Raw genomic sequence first — 5,721 nt, 5'->3', positions numbered from 1 at the left:
ACCTTGGTTTTCTACCCCTTCTTCTCACAGAATGAAAGATTGTGTGTAGTGAAGTGCCGGTTGAAGTACGAAAGAATGACTGCAAGGTTAAGAGGAAATGTTGAACAGGTGTGACTATGCATTTTTACTAATATCCTGGCACTCAGAAGTCACATCTCCTATTTATAGTCAGCCATAGTCAAGTTATACTGTCAAACTTATAATATCACTGGCACCAAACAGAATTGAGTTAAAAAAACCTGTGATTATTTAATTCAAATAATCAAGTAGGACATCAAAGATTACAAAAAAGGATCAAGTAAGGACTATTTCTCCTAAGAATTATATAGCATTCGAAAGAGTCTGATTGATGGTTGTGTCTTCATAATCTTGATCCGAATACATGACAGCCGACACGTGTTTCGTCACACCAAGTGACTTCCCCAAAGCTGCGGAGATAATAATATAGTCTCATGTACATGATATAGACGCATAAGTTAAAATTACTTCAGTATATCCTACAGTGTTTTACGATCTCTTTAACCATATCCAGGCTACGAGAAAAAAGAAAAATGTGAAGAACCAGAAAAGAAGGTGGTTTAGAGTAGAAAGTTTTTAGACTAGGAATTATCCTAAAGGTAAAAATAGAAGATTCTCAGAAGGATTCTAACATTAACCGGAAGAGCGAGATAGACCCATTGCCACACAGTGTCATGGATTAGTATTGTGAACGAAGGATATGACCATCCTGGTCATAGATTTCTGCCCCAAAGTTCACAGGCACTGACCTTTTGCCCAAATGAAAGGGCTCGAGAAGCTACACAATAATTTGGTTCCCGAAGTCTTCCAATATGGACAGTGTCGACCAGTGAGTCTGTAACAGGAATATATAGTGTTATAATCTCTTGCTACTAAAATAATTTTTTTGCTACTAAAATAGATTCTGATTTGGTGGCCCTAATTCGGAAAACGTAATCTGATTCCAAATGTCAACACTCACTTGCTAGTCAGAGTGAAAGTCCATCTAATTTTTGTCCCAATAAGAGGAGCAAAGAGAGCTGCCTGTGAAAATATTTTGCTCGACGTGTAATACGAAGAGAATCTTGTAAGCAGAAAACAAATAGAGAAATGAATGATAAGATCATATTGTCCTGTCAATTCATTATTAACCTCAAAAAGTATTATAAAATATACATGTAAAGCTACAAAAGGTTTGTCTCATAAAAGATTAATAACAAATCCAAAGTGTCCTCGTCAGTACCATACTAGTGGTAATTATCTTTGGCTTCAAAGTAATTGCTGCAGACAGAGAAATTTAAAAGAGACTCAATGAAGACTAGTACCATGAGAACAGTTCCTATGACTTCAGTTTTAGTGAGCTCTCGATATATTATTAAAAAGACAAACAATAGCGTTTCGATGCCTTGTCTAACGCATAGTGTTCATAAAGATTATATTTAAAAACACTAATAAGCATATGATAGTTCACCAATTAGAGTATGGTCTGGAATAATTGTGTGTATTTTATTCACGCTATGGGATGTTAGTCGACAACATACCCATGTACTAGTCTGGAGGTAATGCTATCTTCGATAAATACCTGTCACCTTAGTTGTCATGACCGGATTAAAGATAAACAGAATAAATATTTAGAATAACATCAAGAGACCCCTAGGAGATCCATCATAGTTTCCCCGCATTTACAAACTGTTGGCCAGCACCCAGTCTACTAGACGGACAGCTAGCAGCATCTACCATACAGTACTCACCGCTAGTGTTTATATCTGTGATCGGCAACTCAAACTCGGCTCGGCACGTCCATTGTGGGATTCCCGTAGTAGAGGCGGTCATGATTCTCGCCGAATAAAAAACCGGAAATGAACCCGTGTCTCCGGAAATGGTCACCTTGTCGGTTTCCATTTGTAAACTAGTGCATGTTAATGCGTCGTGAATGGCGGCCATATTTAAAAGGAGTTGTGTATGTAGTCGTGTCTATGTTTCTTAAATGAGTAAGCAGACCTATTTAGGGTGCAGACTCAATTTCCAAGTTAACACGCGTGTTACTAAACCCAAGGATAATGCAATCAAAGTGAATGTATATCCAATGGGCCTAGTAGAATTTGGGGAAAAATGCTTGCACATACATAAATATCGTATGACAGTCTTCTAGCCTATCTAAAATAATGCTATACGTTTGGGACGCGATTGTAAATATTAAGCTTTGGTCCAGATTGCCTATGGGCAAGGATTAGTCATAAGCCTAAAAGGCGTGTTAATTGCTAATATAGAGATTATGTCTTACTCATGAGAAGAGTGGATATAGAGTCAAAAAAACATTAAGTGTATGAAGAAAGAGAAAAGGAAATAATTACTTTGTCTCATTTTCATACTTTACATATTACCAAATAATGACAGCAAATCAGAAACTATTTTAGTAGCACAAAAATAATTTTAGTAGCAAAACACAATGGGCCCGATGTAGGTAATTTTATTTTACCACTTCTTAAATACCGAATGATACCGAATCGGTATTTAAGAAGTGGTAAAATAGAGGTGGGGGGATGTAGGTAATACAGACTCTGTAAATACCGAATCGTTAAGATTCGGTATTTACCGATTCTGTAAATACCGATTCGGTAATGCCCATTGATTCCTATCAATGGGCATTACGGAATCGGTATTTACAGAATCGGTAAATACCGATTTTAGCAAGGGTGCAGGGGGTGTCACTTTAACACCCTCTAGCACCCCAAATACAGGCATGTGTGCCATGTGACAGACAGACATGCCCTTAGGGCATGTCTGTCTGCCACATGGCATAGGTGTGCATGCACACATGTGCATGCACACCTGGATTCGGTATTTAACCACCCAATTGGATTGGGTGGTAAAATACTGAATCTGAAAGGCCTTAGCACTGGAAACAGTGCTACCTACATCAGGAATTTTCCGAATCGGTAAAATTACCGATTCAGTATTTTACAGATTCGGTAAATTTACCTAATCGGTAAATTTACCGAATCTGTAAAATATAGCCCCCTACATCTCAATCACCAAATACCGGTCGGTAACGGCCGAATTCGGCCGTTACCGACCGGTATTTGGTGACCTACATCGGGCCCTATATATTCCCCCAGCAACTGGCTTCCACTAGTTCTGATCCCTACTTTGGGGTTGGAAAACCGAGCTAGGAGGAGCGGTGTATCCACCTTTGCCAATACCACCCCTCGATGGGGGAGGTGAGGGAAGCACACATTCCAGTCCCCTCCATCTTCGAGATGATGGTACTCAACCGATTTGGGAGAGGCTCATGCCTCCCTACCACTGGAGGATGGCATAATGGGGGGGTGTACTTACCCCAAAGAAAGAACCCATTTGTCCCTACCTGCACACCCCTTTAATTCCCTGAAATTTAGTATTTAGGGGCATCCCTGAACCTTGTCTCCTCAGATTCGAGGAGGAAAGAAGAAGGACCGAAGAGCTGTGCTGACGTAAGAAGAAGAGGCGACCTACTGCTTTGGCCCCAGCCCTACCAGCCTGTCCCGACTTCAATCTGCCTACAGCGGGAACCCCGCCGTGCCCAGAAGCCAGTAGCCCCCCAGAGCTCGGGGTACCTGCACTGCACTCATCTGAAAGACTCGGTCTCCTGTGAGCACTAGATTTGCTCAAGCAAAGCCTCACCCACACAATCCGGATCCAGGCGGCTCTATGAATTTTTCACCACTCTGTACCACACGCCTGAGTTCTAGTGGCCCAACACCACAAGGTTGTCTCCCCAGCAATCCTGACCTGAGATCCGGTGAGCCCCGACCTCCCTCAAGCTTTAAGACAACATCTGCAGCCTCAACCTGAAGGGTCTGCCCGACCGCAACAGGAGCTGCTATGAAGAACCTGATGCCAAAAGACATCCCTGCACCCGACTACCCACTTGCCTTGGGTGGCTAACCAACGGTATCCAGACATCCGCAAATAACCCAACTTACCTCTCCAGCTGGTGGTCACCTTCAGGAAGTCTCCCTGCCCGAGTCAGCAGCATCTTTGCTGAACCAAAAGTCTCCAAAGGGTCATCGATGTTTCCTTGGCACACTATATCTGGCCGCCCCTGTGCCACTGGTGATGCAGCTCCAGTGTTGATTTTTGGCCCCTGCAGTGCGGACGTTAACCCCAGGAGCTTTGCTCCCACACCTGATTGGGCTGGTACGTGGCCCATGACGAAGACCCCCCTTAGTCCCATTAGGTAACATGGGGCCCCTGCACTCTGCACCCGGCTGCCCCTGTGCTGTTGGTGGTGTAATTTGAGTGCCTAACTAGACCTTGTGGATCCTTGGTCCTATCCCCCAAAACTCCCACTCGTAAGTTGTGTACTTACCTGAGGACCATTAATCCTTTTTCTCCCATAGGAACCAATGTTACGAGTTTTCTTCCTAAAAATGTTCTGTCGAGTTGGACTTTTGTATGAAAGAAAAAGTAACTAAACTGCAAACCTTAAAAAATCTTACTTACCTTGTATTGTGAGGTCCCAGGTGTGGTATCTAGGCATATCACCCTGAGCAGTTGATGTAATCCAAAAGTAATCTAAAAGTATTCCAAAAGTAATTACTGTGTTATTTAAAAGTTGGACTTTTGTATGAAAGAAAAAGTAACTAAACTGCAAACCTTAAAAAAATCGTACTTACCTTGTATTGTGAGGTCACTGGCGTGGTATCTAGGCATATCACCCTGAGCAGTTGATGTAATCCAAACGTAATCTAAAAGTATTCCAAAAGTAATTACTGTGTTATTTAAACTGTTTTTGAATCATATACAAACCTGTAACGATTGCAAATTCAACCACAACTGCATCTCCTTGTAAAGTCTTTAATTTGAGAGCATATTTAACTTATCTGTGACGGGTCCTCTTGGTTCTAAAAATAAACCATATGTATACCTTTTTTATACTTACCTAATTGTTCTGTATTCTGTCTCTGAGTGTGTGACATCAGTCTTGATTGAGTGAATACAATAAATGCTTAACACACCATCTGGATAAGCCTATCTTCTCGCCCACCCTACCATAAAGAGAGCTGTTTGTACTTACCAAATGTAGTCTCTGCTATACCTCTGGGGACTCCCTGGAGTCTTTGCACACTATATCATACTTTTGTATAGTATATGCAGAGCCAGCTTCCTACAACTGGGACCTAAGGATCCAGATTGGCAGAGTCACAAAGAAATAGAGTAGTCTAGGGAGGGCCACCATCTTCAGCAGGGCTATTCTGCCCGCGACCGAAAGCCGCAACATCCTCCAGAAGTCCAATCCTTCCCCTCAAGCAAATCTTTCTTGACATGGTAAATCTTAACTCCGAAGTAAGGCAAGCAGTGGGGCTCCCTTAGCAGGGACCCCAATCTGTCCGGCAGTCTGGACTTTTGCCACTTAACATTAAGTCCCAATAGGGCACCAACTCTCTTGCAGAATTATTTTGTCTCCCATCATCTCAACCGTCGCATTTTGACAAAAATCAAAAAATCATCCGCGCAAAGAGTGATGTTGTGGCTAACATCTCTCATTCGTATCCTCCGAAAATAGCTCCCAGGGGCTCCAAAGCCAATGCAAAGAACAAGGGAGACAGGGGGCAACCCTGCCTCCTACCCCTCTCTACCCCATAACGCTCTGACATAGTTCTTCCCCTCCGGACCCTGGCCGACGGGCTTGCATAGTGTAGGCTGGCCCAAGCCAACCCCCACGCCCATAACCCCCCAGAT

General features: G+C 42.8%; 1 long non-coding RNA gene across 1 annotated transcript; it reads right to left on the bottom strand.

The window, feature by feature from the left end:
- Window positions 1–224: 224 nt before the first annotated feature.
- LOC144767316 (uncharacterized) lies at window positions 225–1,849 on the bottom strand. Its single transcript, XR_013598144.1, has 3 exons — window positions 1,749–1,849; window positions 768–853; window positions 225–428 (listed from the first exon to the last, which is right to left on the bottom strand). It is a non-coding gene; the product is annotated as an uncharacterized LOC144767316 (long non-coding RNA).
- Between the last annotated feature and the right edge of the window lie 3,872 nt (window positions 1,850–5,721).

This window comes from Lissotriton helveticus, chromosome 7 (genome assembly GCF_964261635.1).
Source record: "Lissotriton helveticus chromosome 7, aLisHel1.1, whole genome shotgun sequence".
In the NCBI taxonomy this organism is placed as follows: Eukaryota; Metazoa; Chordata; class Amphibia; order Caudata; family Salamandridae; genus Lissotriton; species Lissotriton helveticus.
This window is presented reverse-complemented; position numbering and strand designations above follow the sequence as displayed.